Source organism: Columba livia, chromosome 3 (assembly GCF_036013475.1).
Source record: "Columba livia isolate bColLiv1 breed racing homer chromosome 3, bColLiv1.pat.W.v2, whole genome shotgun sequence".
NCBI classification, from domain to species: domain Eukaryota; kingdom Metazoa; phylum Chordata; class Aves; order Columbiformes; family Columbidae; genus Columba; species Columba livia.
The window spans coordinates 25,438,793-25,456,179 of NC_088604.1; the positions used below are offsets into that span (position 1 = coordinate 25,438,793).

General features: G+C 44.9%; 1 long non-coding RNA gene across 3 annotated transcripts; it reads left to right on the plus strand.

Moving 5' to 3' along the window:
• Window positions 1–91: 91 nt before the first annotated feature.
• Window positions 92–11,903, plus strand: LOC110362096 (uncharacterized). 3 transcript variants are annotated; one of them, XR_010471158.1, is made up of 5 exons: window positions 92–359; window positions 503–755; window positions 3,954–4,188; window positions 7,818–7,895; window positions 8,031–11,903. It is a non-coding gene; the product is annotated as an uncharacterized LOC110362096 (long non-coding RNA). The 3 variants fall into 3 exon arrangements; XR_010471157.1 differs by having other exon boundaries at window positions 96–359; window positions 3,954–4,089; window positions 7,841–7,895; XR_010471159.1 differs by lacking the exon at window positions 7,818–7,895 and having other exon boundaries at window positions 97–359; window positions 3,954–4,089.
• The last annotated feature ends 5,484 nt before the right edge of the window (window positions 11,904–17,387 follow it).

Genomic DNA, 17,387 nt, shown 5'->3' on the forward strand with positions numbered 1-17,387 from the left:
TGCGGGGGGCTCACGGGCGGCGGGGGAGGGGGCGCTATGCTGTCACGGCCGCCGGGGGCCAATCCGGTGGGCGCGGAAGGTTCGGGAGCGGGGCAGGGGCGGCGCGGGGCTCGGGCTGGGCTGGGCTGGGCTGGGCTGGGCGGTGCCGGCGGGTCCCGCGGCAGAACAGCGGAGGAGCGTCCGGCCCCACGGGGGTTCGCTCGTGGAGGTGGCAGGAAACATCGGGCCGCTCTTCATGAAGTGAGAGTTTTCCAGGCCAGGCTTTGGAAGGAGGAGGCCCTCGTGAAAAACAATAGGGGATCATGTAATTAAAGACTATCATGATGAGATGAGCCACAGGCCTCAATTAAAGGTCACAGGCAAGTGCAGTTGATCTGTGTTACCTGTATTTTGAGTAACGGGCTTTGCAGCATCACGATGTTTTGGAATATAAGTTCTGGGTGCAATAAATATGCAGTACTTTAAGTCAGTCATGTAATAAACCCCTGGTTTTGTTGTGTAGTTTAGATGCATGAAGGAGCCTGTCCCCAGTGTCAGATGTCCGAGGAAGGCATCTCAAAGCATCATGCTCTTTGGCCCCTCTCCAGTGGCCGGGGCATTTGGCAGAGCAAGTACCCTGTACCTGCTCCGGATGTTTCGTTACCTCCGTGAGATCCTAATGGGGCAACAGCGAGGGAGCCTCGGCCTTGGCATGGCCAGCATGAAGAAAGAAGTTCGTTTCTTTCCCTCTCTTGTGTAGTTCCTCGTGCTGGAAGGTGACCTTTTAAATTTTTTTTTCCCCCTTAAAGTTTGTTCTGTCTCTTTGCTAATTAAATGAAAATGTACATAAATAAAGAGCAGCTTTGCTTTGCAAAGGCGAGGAGCCAAGCAGCAATTTGCATGGGTTTTGTTCAAGTATCTGCACCCAGTGGGAAGCAGTTCAGCAAATTTGGAGAGCTGGAGTAAAAAGGGTTTCCTGGAGCTTCCTCCGTGGCTGTAGCAGCAGTCGTGCAGGTGGAGCCATCAAGGCTCACCATGCCAATCCAACACCCAGTAGCTGCTCCTGGGCACTGTTACGCTGGTCCTACATCCGCGGTTGTTTAGCTGAAGCAGCGTGTTGCAGCCTCACCTAACCTGGTTGAAGCTCGGTGTGCAAACAGTCCCCAGAGGTGATGCTGGCCTGGAAATAGGCAACGTGATAATGAGCCGTGTTTGCACAGTAGGATCAGAAATTATGTTCCTTAAGCTCTCACAGGGACAAGAAAGAAATCTGCCTCCAAAGTAGACATCGAGGCTATGCCACAGTTTTTTGTTTAATCTTATTTCTTTGTCATAATAAGACATTCGTAGGAATGTTTGGGGGGACTTTTTTGGTGGTTTGTTTGTTTGTTTTTGTTTTAAAGCCCAAGTCTTAATTTACTTTTCTCTTTGAAGGAGTGAACCCCAGTATGATTCCTGTGTGGGTCCTTGCCTATGTATTTTAACACTTTGGGAAACAAACAAACAAACAAACAAAACCACACCAAACCAAAACCACCCAAAAAACTAAAAGCCAGCACAACTCTGGAGCAGGTATGGCCTTCTGAAGGCCCTTTGCCCGTGTTTGTGTTTTGCACGTTTCCGAGGCATCCCTTCTAGTTTGATGGGAGTCAAGCAATCTTGCTACTTACAAAATTAATGAAATAAGGCACAAGTCCTGTTTTTTCTCACCTGAGCTGAAATGTCATGAGTTCATTGAAACGTGACCAGCATTGGGGCTTTTCACATTTGTAAATCTGAACTTGACTTTTAAATGTGCTTTAAATAAAGTTGCTTCCCAATGGGTGTACGCATTTGTTTGCATGGTTTATTGATGAGAGATGATTGCACCAAGTGTTACTTTCACAGCCAAAACAGCTTTCTAAATCTGGAAGATGCTTAAATAATTAAGACTCAATCTGGTGGTTTAAAAATAAAAAATAAGAGCCTTTTGCAACTCTAGATGCAAAAAGGGATGGAGCAGGGTGTGGGGAGTGTAGGCAGAGAGGCGAGTGGTAGCTGGGAAGCGAGCAGCACCCCGTGCGTGGGAGGGACGTGCTGCTGCCCGGAGCCAGTGCTGTGTCCTGCCTGTGCCGTGGGGGCAGCCAGGTGTGCATGTCCCGAGCCTGCCTGTGGCTGGCGTGACCTGGTTTGCCTCCCTCTGCCATGGAGCTCGCTCTTCTCACCTGGCAGTGGGGTTATAATGAGGCTCTATATGCCCTGGAGTGTTGAGTAGCTGGCACTGGAGAGGGGAGAAAGGATGAAGCTGGCGTGAGGGGGACTTTGGCTTTGCCAGCCCAGCTCCAGCATGAGACCTCCTGCCCACCCACTGGGCTGCCTGTTCTTCCCTCTCCTGGCCTCTCTAAAGTGCTCATGCTGTTACTGGTCAGAGAACAAGAGCAAGGTCACAACATGGGAAATGTTATTTCAGCGTTACCCATTTGCGAGAACTAAGCAAACAATGCCAAATGTTTTGGCACTCAATGTTCGGCACTTGGCGAGTGTTTGTGGCCGGTCAGTGTCATTCTGCATTGCAGATGTACTGAGTTTCAGTGTTTGTACCTGTCCTCTTGGAACATCTGCAAGTGTGGCAGGAGTGAAGACGTTTCCACTGACCTCTCTGCCGAGCCCTGATGAAATTGCTGCTGATATGTTTGCTCAGGACGGGCTTCAGAGACCTTGTTATCAGAGTGGGATCAATGATGCTAGAGTTCAGAGAAAGGCTACTTAACAATTTTTAGGGATTTAGGCATATTGCTTAAAGACAGATTGTTTAAAAAAAATTATACCATGCATTTAATTTTTACCTGTGTTTCGTGATGATTGTAATCCTGTTTTTTGAGAGAGAAGAGGCAGAATCTGAGCACTGCAGAAAGCCAAGTCCCAAGTGACCCAGCCTAGGTAGCAGCAGCAGAAAGTGACAAGAGGCCTCAGCAGATGTGTTTGTCCTCACTAAATCAATGGTGAGCAAAGGGAAGAGGTTAAGTAGATGCTGGCATTTGAGAGCACGGGTAGGAGGAGAATAGCTGGAACAACTGAAAGTAGAGTTAAGAGTCAGCAGGGGCTGCAGCACTGGGGAGATGAGAGAGTTTGGAGTAGAAGGTCCAACAATGTGGTGTTAGAAATTAGCCTGGAAAAAGCAAGGAAGTGTGTGTTGCAGGAAAATGAGCCTGAATGTTCTTCTTTTAGGGGGGTGAGCTACCTAATGTTTTCTATCTTCCTTTTAAAAAATCTATTCAAAATCTTAGCTATGCCTGTTTAATAGTGGTTCACCATACTGTAATGAATAGGTCCTTGTTTTGATTAGAAACAAATTAATCCAGTTCTTCCAGAAATAAATTAACAAATTGATTAGAATAAATAATCATCATTTGCCACTCAGTCATCTTAATGGGAATTTTCAGTTCTGCCTGGGTTTGCCTTGGCTTTCCTCCAGGATGACTGCGGCAGTTCCATGTTCTTTATCAGTGAGATAAGTGGGATGCGATTACTGTTCTCTTTAAATCAAACACTGGACTAAAGTATCAGGCTTGAAATTTCAGTATCTATCTCTTCTGAATACGGTGTTTTCTTCTGTTGTGCAAATCACAAATGCTTCAGGCTGTTTGTACAACTTTGACTAATTTTTAAGTTCTTGATCTTTGTAGAAAAAGCTTCCAACTGAGGTTTTCTTCACAATTTTGTATTTAGCAGGTCTCATAAGCAAGAGGCTGGATGAAGCTGCTATTTTGAGATTCCAAGACAAAACTGGTGTGAACACACTAAGTCTCTGTTCTGATGTATGATCATATTACCAACTGCCATTAACTTTTGAGGGTGCATTTTGTGCTCTGCCATTGAGGGCAAAATTATCACAAGCTAGATTGAAGGCAGGCTTTTGGCCCAAGCTATGTTTCTAATCTGATTTAGTGCATTTTACGTTAATAGCAGCTACTTTTCTGCATTTTCTCTTACAGCTCCCTGCAGTGTGTGGTGCTGTGGGTACTGAAGACCTGCACTGACTCACCAAATTTACAGTGTATTTTAAGAGCTGGGTTTACCCCAGATGGTATCCTGCAAGAGCAAAATATTTTGTTTCTTGCCAAATAGAAGGTAGGTCAAATAATTAGGGTGTTTTTTCTGCAAGTGTTGCTAGTACATCCTTCTCTCTCACCATGCCACTCATCATCTCAGAGACAAAATTTGATTAAAGTCTACCCTTGTCAATGCTGCTTACCTTAATTACTTGAGATATATGCATTTTTATTTGGTGTCATCAATTGGCTGCTAAAGCTTTGACTGCCCTGAGCAGAGAAAACAACAAGCCCCAGGAATCTTGCCACTATACTTGGGGCTGGTTTGCCCCTATGGCACTGCTAGACAGCTGTCACTGGCAACTGCTGGATTGCTAACAGGAGACACATGGAGAATTAAAAGGTGTTTCTGGTGAGCAAGTGATGAAGGAGCGAGTAGTTTAAAAATGGACCTGAAGAAAGCGGTCACTTAACCTCTCTCTCTGGGGCAAACGTGGTCTATGGTAAGGCACAACCCACCATAGCCCATATGGGGCTTTGCTGATGGTTGCAGGGTGCAAGGGAGGGAGTAGGGCGTCGGGATCATCTCACCCAGAGCCAAAGACCTTGGCTGGATCTCACCCCGGTTCTCCTCTGTCCTGCTGGCCCTGCTGCCACCCCAGAGAACCCTGAGAGCCCAGCCCCGCTCATTCTTTTCCTGACTGCTTTTGGGCATTCCCGTCACAATTTGGGCACATCTGCAGTTAAGAGTAGAAGCTCATCAAGGGGGAAAGTGCATTGTCACTTCATCTGCAAGCAGCTTCTGCTGTGATTTTTTAAGAGCTGATGGTAATCACAGTTGGGTGAATAAAGTATAAACTGCATTATTTTGCATTAGTAATGGGATGTCTGCTCCTTGCTTGTTCCTTTTATGGTGCTTTTTGTTGACTTACTCTATGGATTACAACATCTAATCTTTCAAAACAATGTTTGAGCTTCCAAAACAGCACCATAAACCCATCATTGTCCACTGCAGCCTGTCACCAATGTTCTGCTTTATCTCAAAACTAGTGGGGCTGGGATTCAGATCCATCACGTTACTCAGTATAATGGTGGTGGTAGGAGTACAACACTGTATTTCCATTAAGAGTATTAGATGTTATGATTTGGAGGGGTGGTTCAGGGCAGCATTTGTGATCCTTCTTCATTGTGCCATGCTCCCTATCCCTTTCTCTTTAATCACAACCAGCGTAAACTGCTTGAGATAATCCTGTTGTTGAGAGAAAACGTCTCACTGCTTAGAGCAAAAAGTAAATTATGTTGTCCTAATGCAAAATCAGAGATTGGGGAAAGTATTCTGGTAAATGCTCTGATTTGTCTCAAAATGTGTACATGAATCTGAATGGTTGTCATTCCTCTTTGGGATTTTTCAAGTATTAAATCCATTCAGATTGCCTTGTTGCTGAACTTTGTGTCACCAACTCTTACCTGCACAGTCAGCATAGTTATTAGGTCACGACCACAGTCATGTTTTTGAGGAGGCTTTTTCCCTACAGAGCACTCAGATCCTGCTATCGCTCCTTTCCTCTTTCAGTCTTAATTGTTTACAAAAGATCTTTTCTGCATTTTGAGAAAATCATTACACTTGGACATTTGTCCTGAGTTAAAACTATTGTGTGCCATTTTAATAGTCTGTTCTATTGCAGACTATTGGGAAGAAGGAGGGCTGGGGATATATTTTACAGGCAATCAGAAAAAAATGCCAAGTTAAGATGAAACATTCAAAACAACTGGTGGTTTAGATGTTTTCACCTTCTCACTGACCAACTTCAGAGGGCCCTGAAAAGCAAGCCACCCAAACCAGTGGCTGCTGTGGATGGTTCCAGCCCTGCTGCTGACCTCAGGAGAACTGCAAGGGGACCCTCGGTGGGTTTCCTGGCTGTGAGGTACCAGCAGCACTCTGCCAACTATTTGGAATAATCTCTGATGAGACACATAGCCACGAATCCAGATCAGTTTTTGTGTGAGGGATATTTTAGCATATGCTTCCTTCTCGTTAGGTGAAAAGTAGTTTGGTTTTCCCTGAGAAGGAGGGGTGGTTTGGCTTTTATTCTCCTAGGAATGTATTTTTTTTCCCAGCTGTGAACAATACTGGATATAGGTAGATAATGAGGTAAATAATGGTGTATACTCATTGTTTCCTTTCTCACTGTCTGCCTGTTTTGACCACTTATACTGTAAACTCCTCAGGGCAGGGACTCTTTCCTATTACGTGCATGCAGAGTGGACCCCAGATGTTTAGGAGATAGGAAAAGGGTATAAAAATGTTGCACCCCACTGGAGCCATTTTGATAATGACCCAAGGAGCTCTAGGGAAAGACTGGTAGCTCTCCAAAGAGGCATCATGAGCTCATCATGAGGTCTGAAGTAATCAAAGGTCCTAAAGGTGATCAAGTCCTTTCCCTCACCCTTGGGCATGGTGACATCTTCCTGAGCATCACCGAAGATACTACAGTATTCCTGCTGTGTGAGGTTAGCAGCCAAAATGAACATCCCCAACCACACAGGCCACCATGTCCCGAGTGTATGGGGTGACACTGCACTGCCAAGCAAGGCCTTGTGTTGAAGTCCACAGGAGGTCATGATGGGGTCCTGGGAAAGAGGAAGAGTTCTGGCTCCAGGACAGGCTGCTGCTGTCTCTGGGGGAAGGGTGCTGCAGTTGTTCAAACAAACAAGCCTGATGTACACTTTTGAAAGGAAATTTTAATGAAAACAGTGCCCCAGTCAACCTCATCAATTTCTTCTTCAACCCGTTGCCTCCCTCAGACCTCTTTTAACCAAAGAAAGACCAATAATAATAGCAATTAAAAATAAAAAGTGACTACTAATCTACTTCACATGAAAACAATATTTTAATATACTTGGGTCTCCAGAGAGTCTTAGGAATGAATGCATTTGAGTTTACAGTCCTGCCTTTTAGGGTTTTTCATTAAGCCTTGCACCTATTTTGATGACATTTTTCCTGTGCCTCTGTCACAGAATTTAATCTATAATCTTAATTCCTACTTCCTGTTTACATAGTTTTTTGGATTTATGACATTTACAAGCTGCTAAAACCCCTTCATTTGTCTGCTGCAATCTTTGTTTCCAGTCCTTTGATGCAAATTTTCACTTTAGTACTTGAACAGTCTCACTAGCAATTATTAGAGTTTCTTGTATTTATTGGTTTATTTAAAAGGCTGTGGGCAGATGGCATGATTACCCTATTATCAGAAACAATGTTCTAACATCTCACATCAATATCCACCCTAGTTAGCTGCAGTGCGCTGATGATGTGATGTGATTTGTGTTGACTGAGTGGGAGGGTAGTACATCTACACCTGTGAGCAGTCACTTTCATGAACGTATCAGTATTATGAGACCTGGTGCTTGTTTTTTTATCTGTCCTTATTTCTCTCACTTAACTCCATTTTAAATTAGGCAAGTTCCTCTTTTTGAGTCCCATTACAGATTTGTCTTTGGCATTTAAAGTTAACCTCTTCAGTGATTTCTGTGACAAAAGATTCTGTTTCTGAAGGTGATCTCATTTTCTGGTTTGTCTGTATCACTGTCTAATAGCTGTATAATTCTTATTCGATAACTTTAAATACCAAGTTTATACCTAATCAAATTTAGAGGAATTCTGTATTATTGTAATTCTTTTCTCATTTAAAAGGAAGAGATTTAGCATGGTTGGACTAGTAGATGTTTTTGTTTTACTGATGGATTAATTTTATGCACTGAATTTTTCTAAAATTGAAAACGGTAGCAACATGTATGCAACCTCAGATTTTTCTTGTGTTTTGAAACAGAAAGCGGAAGTGGGTTTTGTGTACTCTAAAAAATTGACTGAAGAGCCACAAATAGGTAAAAACTGGCTTTTTTTTTTTTTTTTTTTAATTTTGCAGTAATGCAAGGCAAATAGCTTGTATTTAATGTCATTATCTCCTGTAATGTGACAAAGGTGAAGGCTCACAGGAGTTTCTTTCTCTCTCATTTCAGGTTGTCTATTAAAATAAGAAGGATTTTAAGTATCTTAAGGTCTACTCCACTTCAGCTGGGTGATCCCCGACTTGCCAAAATTTCAGCTCATGTCAACCTCGTGAAGTTCCTGTCTTAAGGCCTCCTTGGCATCATATATTTCATTAAAACTAAGTAAGCACCCAAAACTCGGCAGTCGCTGTGGCTCATCCTCTGCAGCCTCCAGCCTCTATATGGGAACAGCTGCTGTGGGATGTCCCCAGACGCTTTCATCTGCAGGATGGCTTCTCTGTGTCAGGACGAAACAGCCAGAACTCAGAAATGCCAAGTTACTGCTGTTTAACGAGTTACCACATCACTTCAACCACAGAAATACGTTGTTTGTGCTCGTATTTCCTGTTGGAAATGAGAGATTTAAGTACATCAGCCTGAATCTCTGCAGATCTAAGACAGAGCGCTTTGCCTTTGCCGGGGACTGAGAGCTTTTAGCTACTGCTCCAGCACAAGGACTTGCTCAGTGGCAGGGACCACTTAAGTGTTTGAGCCCTTACATGTATTTTAACAAGAACTAAATTAGCTTGGTGTAAACTGGGGACACTCATCGTTGCTAAACAGCTCTCCTTGGCACCAGAAGCTCTTCTAGGCATATATACGAGAGTGCCTCTGTTCTCATAATTATAGTATCGCTACCAGCATGCTATAATTAGACAAGTTAAAAATTGTCTGAGCTCCTACTTCTTGCTGAAATGTGCTAAATTCCGGATGCGGTTGTCACTGAGAAAAAACACTTAGAAGCTTTAGCTCCAGCATAGGCGTTATCCTCACACCCTCCTCACCTTTCACTTCAATGGAGCTTTTTGTGTGGACTTCTTAACGTGCATGGATGGTCTTTGTAAACAGCTCTTGTCTTCTTATTATATACCAGGAGAAGCATTAGCGGCTCAATGGAGTGTATTTTTTAAAATAATTCCTTTATGCCACCTGCCAGTCTTAAGTGTCAGGGTTTTGTTATTTTATTACAGCAGTTTCTCACTGAGTTTGTTTGTTTTCTGTGTTTGGGGCTGTGTAGAGCATCCTCTGAAACATGGAAAGAATAATAGTTTCGTTCTTTTATTCCGTGTGAGGGGTCTGTGCTCCTCATCCCTTACCTCTTGCAGATAGCAGGTGCAGGCTCTGCACGGCATGGACAAGAGGTTCTAGCTTTGAACTGCTGCCAAATTCAATCAGCTGTCATCTTCGATGTATCTTGGTTTCTTCAATCTACTTTTGTGAGGGGAAAAAAAAAGCATCACCAAGGCCTATTTGCTTTTTGCTATAATCACTCCTCCTCGTATCATTTTGACAAGGTAGTTGCCTTGTTACATCCCTTGTATGGATCATTGGTCGTGTTGCTTTTTATAACCATCACATTTTTGCTCCAACCCTGCAGTGAGAGCACTGACAGCAGCGAAAGGCAGCTCAGAGCTGACGCTTCTGGCCCAGTTCTCATGCACAGAGTAGCAGGGGATTCATCATCAGAGGCTCTCATCAGAAATCCCCATTCTTCGCATAGTTTCTTATTTGTCTTCTAGCTCTTGGCAGGCTGTCTGCTTCCACCCACATGGTAAAGGCTTGTCTAATAACGGCAGCAGCGTGAAGCCATTAAGATCAGAATTACTGACTAACTGAGCCTAAATCTCCCTTTTGATAGTGGAGAGTTGTCTTCTTTAAAGGAAAGCAGGGAGTGGGTTTCTGACATGGAAGCAGTAATGTGTGCTGGCCCTGAACGCTAAGTCAGGCTGATGTGCACATCTCTTCTTCAGCCATGTTTGCCCTGTGCCTGCAGCAGTGAGGTCCTGCCCCAGCGCCAAGGAGCTCCCGTGGACCATGAGCTGGAGCAGATTTATTAACCACCCCTCCTGCTTCCAGGAGGTAGCTTTGTTAAGCTTGGATCCTGTGTTTTATTTCAAGATACGGTGCTTGCCTTTCCCCTGCCCTTTCATCAACCCCAGCCTCTGCCAGACCCATGCAAAAGCCAGTCATCTAATTTCATCTGGAGCATCACTCTGACAAGGAGACTTAGTGATCCCAGCACCTGGGCTTTAAAGGATGTCTGTCCCCAGGGGCGGCAGGATGGGCCGCACGGGCACTGAACATCTTTGGACTTTGCTCTGTCTATATAAGCACCATGGACTAGTTGCTGTGCTAACATGTACATTAAGCGGTGTTTCTTACTGCTCTGTTATACTCTACAATAGTGTGTATTTTGCCATGCATCAGCAGGGGAAGCTTACACTCCTCAAATGAATTATGTGCATAATGTTAGCTTTATAAAATATGGATCCCCAGTTCGTGAACACGGTACAGCACCCCACACCTAATAGCACACATACAGAACTGTGCCAGCAACCTGCCTGGGTAGCACAGAGTAAAGATGGTCGTCTGTTGTCCAGATGTTATTTTAGCTTAAACAGAGGGTAAAGGCTTCTAGGAAAATGAAGCTTGGCTATTTAAACTCATTTTTTGCCTGGTGGACTGTGTGTGTACAATTTTCATTCCTGGTAAACCCCAGAATGCATCAGGCAGACCACAGGTCAGTGAGATGGGTCCCTCCTCTGGAAAACAAGCAATTTGCACAAATGTCCTGGTGTCTGGAAGATGAAGGAAGGGTTGGAATAAGTGTCTGTAGGCTTATAGCTGTGGAGTAGCTCCCTGCAAAACCTTGGCCTGTCTGATCTTTTCACGTTTCTCTTTCCCTTTGCAATGAACCCTTTCTCCCAGGAAGATGGAGTCTTCTTTGGAGAGTCTTGCAGATGACACTCATTCCCCTGAACAGTGTCTGTGATGTCTTTTTTCAGGCTATAGTGCCATGGTCAGCTTAGTCTGGCTGCCATCAAAGGCCTGGTCTGCTACTTTGCTCATCACTTTTTGCAACTGCTTGTTCCAGCTGTCCATTGTTGCCATTTGCCTGGTCTCAGGGTTGAACCCTGGCTGGAAACTAACCCAGCACAAGCAGGATTTGCAGGAAGTCTGCACCAGCATGAGGGAATTAAACTGGTCCCAGGCAGTTCTCTGGCACTGAGGGTGCCTGTGCCCATGCTGCCAGACCCACTGTGGAGTGACCACCCACAGCCTCAGTTGAGAGTGGTGCTTCCTTGTGCCAGCCTCGAAATCATAAACAGGAGCTTGGCTGGCAGGTGGCTAGGAGGCATTGCTCTTCTTATTTAAGCATGGATGCCTGAGCTCCAGTGGCTGGTCACATTTCCTGGCACGGCTTCATTAAATGAATAGGTGTGGTCCATATGGCTGTGCGACCGATGAACAAAGCCCTACCATGGAAGAAGGCCCAGAGGAGGTAGGCAAGGAGAAAGCTTCATGGGGTGTGCTCATGAAGCTCAGGAAAGAACATAGGAAGTGACCGCAGCTATGGTAAAGGAAGCTGAACTTACGTAACCACAAAGGGGACCGGAGGGTGGCCTTTGTTGTAGACAGACCACTGTATCAGTTGAGTGGATCAACTGACTGCGTAAATGGCCTTCCCTAGAATAGTCAGCAGAAAGTATTATCTTCCTGAGTCAGCCAGACCCACATGGGAAAGCATATATATGGCTCAGCCCAACATGGAGTATAAAAATTGAACTACTGACAAAATGAACAGTGGAGAGAACAATGGCCTTGAGCTGGCTTCAAACCCACCTATTGCTTCCCAGCAAATGGAGATGCCCAGCATTGTGACAGTGAGCATATAGAGACCGGTAATGAGAATCGTGTTTGTATTGCGATTCAGCTGCGTATTGCAACTGTTATGTCATGCTCGTGTTGTGATTTCAATATGTTCCTGTATCGGTCTGTGAAATCAAAGTCCCATGTAACAACAAATATTATCAAATAAGTAATTTAGTATCAAACATCAAACCCTGCTCTTATGGGGTATCAGAAAGAACCTGCTCAGAGAGCATTAGGCTCCGGCAGGCTGCATGGACTTTGGTGTGGGTGCAAGGGAGAGGATGGGAATGGGAGCTGGGAGCAGGGGGAGGACAGCACCAGCCCTCCCTGCTGGAGCGAGGGCATGTGCTGGGTTAAGGGGTCACTGAAATACGGTGTTGGTCACCACTGCAGACACAGGTGTGGGTGCTGCCTCCTTACCGCAATTTGCTCCTGCTGATGGTCTCCTTTTCTAGAAGGGACCTAGGATTAGAACATTAGACCATTTCCGCCACTAGTTTCAAGCCGGCTTTTGAAAATATTGATTTCTTCTTCTGCCTTAATTGCTTGCAGTTTCTCAAAAACAGACACTTATACATTTTCTGATTTTATTCTTTTGTGTTTTTTCATCTCCCCAAAGGTTTATTTCCCTGCATTAGCTCCTCTTTCTTTGGCTGAATTTGCAAGGAGGAAGAAAACCATGCTGTCAGAGCTGAAAGAAAGCAGCTCTACAATAGCGTGTATTGACTGGACCATTCTTAGTTCAGTCGTTTTTTTCTATTTGTCATTGAAGCCTTACAGCACATCAGTGCTGTCACTGGCCCCTGCAAATTGCAGCATGTCCACAGGTGGTGGGAGCGATGGCTCCTCTTCCCAGGGTCTCAGGAATGTCCCTGAACCTTGTGAGGATGCGCAGGGTAAGAGCTCCTCAAGTCACGCGGCTACAAAAGACCATCACCTACACGAAAACTCTCCAGTCCTATATACTTTGGGAAATTCACATACAGTTGCTGAACCACCACAGATCCATCTCTGTGGGTAATATGATATAAAGGAAACATTTCAGTCAAAAGAGTGAAATATTTTCTGAAACCCCTTTAGAAACATTTATCTAGAAGAGAGGGAAACGTAACATGGTGTTGTTTTGCTGGGTTTCTTTTTTTAAAAAATAACATGGCCAAGAGGGAAAGATCTGGTTTAAATTTTCATAGAACCATGGCCCAGTTTCTTCTTAAACTTAAATTGCCATCGATTTTAACAGGAGAAGGAATGAGCCTTGCATTGATTTAGACAACAACTGAAAATTGGATTTCATGTGGCAAACCATCCTTGGATTGTGACTAATTATATCACTTCAGATAAAAGCTATTAAAACCTGCATTTATCGTGTTTCCCTTTTAAATGCAATTTTATCTGAAAAAACATCCGTTGTGAAGGGGAAAAAACAAATCCTGTGTTCAGTTCAGTTTTATCTACTGGACAGCACTTCCGCATTCTGTAAAAGCAGTAAGTAGAGGAGCAAAATTACAGATACCAGAGAATATGGCTGGCGAGCAGGGTCAGCCTGGCTTTCTGAGTTGTTCACCAGCTGTATTGTGACACAGGGAGCGGTGCTGCCATCGCGATATGGGTCCGCAGGGAGGCTGTGCTGTCCCAGGTGTGGGTGTTCGGCCCAGCCCTTGCCGGGAAACTTGTGTTTTGTTTTCCATGGCCTTAGTCAGCGCTGCCTCTTGGCCTCTTGCCTCAGGATGTGCCATTGCGGGCCACTCCCTGAGGTACTCCAAGGCATGTTTTTTGCTGCAGGGGCCAAGAGGTTTTGTTAAATCCAGAGACAAGCTCCCTCCTCTCCTTGGAGAACCTGGGGAGGTGCCTGGGGGCTACTGGAGCTGCTGGTAACTTCCCTGGTGGAGGTCACAGCAGATCTGTAGGGACTGATAACTTGTGTCATGCCCTCTTTGCATTGCTTTAGCCTTAGCCTAGGTGCAAATGTGCCCTGCTCTGCCTGGGGGCAAGCAGTACCCAGTACCAGACATCTCTCTGGGGTGCACAGCAGAGGTGGGACGTGGGAAGGAAGCGCAGGGGTTCTGAACAAACAGGAGGAGCAAGGTCATCTGACCACATCTTTTGCAAAGAAAAATAAGGACTGGAAAGGAGATATCTTATGAGGCTTCTGCTGCAAACCATACACCTTAAGGAAGGAAATAAATTGGCATTATTCAAAGCTCACCCCTCTGCAGAACACAGTATTTGTACAGTAGACATCATTAGAAGCAGCTTTGGTCAGTGGGAGAGTCTTCTTATGATGAAGCGGTCCAGATTTTTACCAAAAATTAAATTAAATTATTTAAATTCTAGCAGCCAGTGCTAGACACAGTTGTCCTGATGCCACACCTGAGGATGTACCCTGGTGCAACATCACAGCCTGCATCATTACAGAGACTTGCTCTTACCCCTCAGGAAGGGTAGCAGCCTGAGGCTGAATGGACATGAGCTAACCAGAAGTTTGGGATGAAAATTGGCTCCATCCTTTTCTGGTATCTAATCTGTTGGTCTCACTCATTTGCAGGGCAGTTTTGTGTCAGTAACATGAACCTCTGCCCAGGATTTTCTTCCCCCACCAACAGTCCCACTGACTCATGTCTCTTCCAGGTTGTCAGCCCATACTCATCTAACCATGGCTGTTCAGTGCGACATGGGGGTGTTGGGGCCTCATTCACTGGAGAAACACAGAAGTCTCTTTCTTCACACTAAATTTGTGTGGTCATGTTGTCATCTTAAATTAAGAACAGACTGATCCCTGTGGTCAGGACCAAAGTTCTTCCATCAGGCCAGGATTCATCCTTCAAATAAATCCAGATCATAAAAGCGTTCACCCGTAGCATACACAATTTTTTCAACACTGTTACCAGCATTTGCTAGCCTCTGCAGGTACTTTCCGACGATTCTCTTTCTCTTCTAAAAATATGTACTTTCTTCTTGTGCCTCCCTCCTTTTTACGTTGTATATTATCACTAAAATCACAAATATTTATGGTGTTGGCTGTTCATTTTAGTTAGCTGAGAAAAAGAATTGAAAAAGAAGCTCAGAAAGTAAAACCGAAAGCTGGTGGAAGTGATGCCAAATGCTGGAAAGAAAACAAAGGGAAGCTATCTGAAATACAAAGCTGAGAAACAGAAAGAAATTAGATAAGGTCTGAAGAGTTGGTGACAAGAAAATGCTGCCTGGAAAAGAAAACGACATTTTGAACAGGCTAACTAAACTTTTAAACTGTAAAGAATACAGCCATTCATATCAAATCTATTTTAACTTTCTCTTTTTGAAATATCAGTGGCAAAACCCAGAACCATAAATATTTAAAACAGCAATAGGGGCTGTAAGCTTAGCTTTCTTGGAAACATTTGTTCGCACCAGCAGTCTAGCCAGCTGAAGGCAAACGGTCTCCCCAGCTTTACCGAGCACCCGAATCCTCTTCCCCGCAGAGGAAAGCAAAAGATGCCGGGGACTATCACTGCTTCTGCTCAGCTCTCCAGCTGGACATGGTGCAAAGGGCAAATGGTGGGAGAGCCACAGAGTGCAGTGGGAAGCACAGTGCCCTGCACTCAGAGCCCGGCCGCAGCTAATTAAATAGACCTCATCGTTACTGATCCCCGGTGACTTTTTTTGCAGGGTGCTAATCAGTGTCTCGGCTCTTTTCCAGCCTGCATGATTGCATTCTGCCTGCTGAAATAATTACCTTCTGCTGTTTGAAATTAATTTGGTATCGTTCTGCATGTCCTGGCCTAAGCCGCCAGGGAGACGCGTTCATGCCACGTCGCGACTGCAGGTCCCGGCTGAGGGGCTGGGGGAGATGCCCTCCTCCCTCTGCCTTTGCCATTTCTTCCGTGTCTTACCACAAGGCAGTTAATAATTTTGCAATGGTTTCAGGCCACACAACTGGAAGTTGCTCTCAAGGTACAAAATACGTCCCCACCCTTATTAGGGGCTGCATGTGTCTGGTCCTGTTTCCTTCTTTGAGACCGCTCCATAGGAGTGCCACCTGGTATTTGGGGAAAGTATGTGCAAGCAATCAGACAGGAGTGCCTTCACAACTTCCCAGGTGACAGCTGGCCTCCGTTACCTGTTTGCTGCCAGCCCGTGGGTTGAGGGTGTAAAACCTGTTAGCTGCTGGGATGTAACCACCAAGTGCTCTCTCATCACAGCCGCATGCTGAGGAGACGGGCAGGACTCGCCAGTGCTGCAGGCAGGGGGGGCTGCCTGCCTCGGCCCCACTCCCTCCCAAAACCCTGGCACCTGCTTGCCATGGTCCCGCTTTCCTCTTCTGCATCTTCCCAGGACCATCAGCAGAGTGGCTACACACTTGGATTTTGTGTATGCCGCTGAGAAGCCCGGCACCGGCTCTCACACACTTCAGGTGACAAACAGTAACTCTTTAATCACAGCAATTCACCCTCAGAATGCACTTGCAAGAAAACAGATCAGTTTGTTCTCCCAGTTCTGTTTGGGCAGCTGCATGACTTCCAGGAGCTTAAATGAGGGGAGAATCTGGCCGCTCATATCCCCCTAGAGTCATGGTTGCTCTGAGAGCTCCTCCTCCCCAATCCTCTGAGATCTCAGGCGGTTTTCCTGTTGCAAATTGCACTGGAAGCATGGAAAAAAAAAGAAAGGTCTGTTGAGGCAAGCTTGGCTGAATGTGTCATTGTTCTTTTGTTTCTAAACACATGGAAGCTGATTTACTTCTACTGCCATCCAGTTAGAGGGAAACAACTGCTTAAAAAAGAAACAAAACCAAAACTAACAACAAAATCACCACCTCTGGAAACACAAGGGAAAACAATTGGGTTTTGAACATGAATAGCCATAAGCTCAAAGAGAACCATGTCTGACAAAGAAGAAACAATAAATAGATTTATCCTTGCTATACATAAAGCAAACTGTATGTTTTTAAACCCATGAGAACAAATACCCTTTTCTTTTTTTTCTCAAAGCATGTTCAAAAATGGTGGCACCAAAAGCACGAACAAACAGTTTTGATGCGTGGCTGGGGAAAAATGGCTTCAGCACGTCCCATCTTTGTTGGCGAACTGTTCCCCAGCCAGGTGAACAGCCGGGCCCCTCCACGGCGTGACCGGGTGCACGTGCCCTTCTCCCAAAAGCCGCATTTGCCCCTTTCCCCACCCAGCTGTTGAGTTCAGCATTTGCTCCGAGGTCACTGAATAAGCCTGTTAGATGCTCACAAGGTATTATTAAAACTGAAATATTCCTAAGCTGATTTTCTACAATACTACCAGGAATATGTTAGCACGGTATTTTTTGCCAGGCAGCAACTGCAGAAGCCAAATGTATGATGGTGGCTACTAATGTGCTTTTGTGGTCCCCAGAGGGCTTTACTGGAAGAACAAGAATGAGCTTTAATGTCCGCACACTCCTTTGCTCGATTTCTTACTTGCTCTTCTAGGATCCACAAGAAATTTAGCTTGCAACAAGAGACAATTTTGGTTTTGCTACGAAAACAGCACAAATGAATAGTTTTCACCTTGAAATCTTAAATTGTTTGCTAATCTTAACTACCAAAAAATGAGAATAATTTAAGAGAAACCACTTAAAGCACTTGCAATCTAATTACAGTGGTGTGTCTTCTGGCAGCAGGAAAAGGCTTTAAAACATGGATACACTCCAGGCTATTCTACTTTGCCA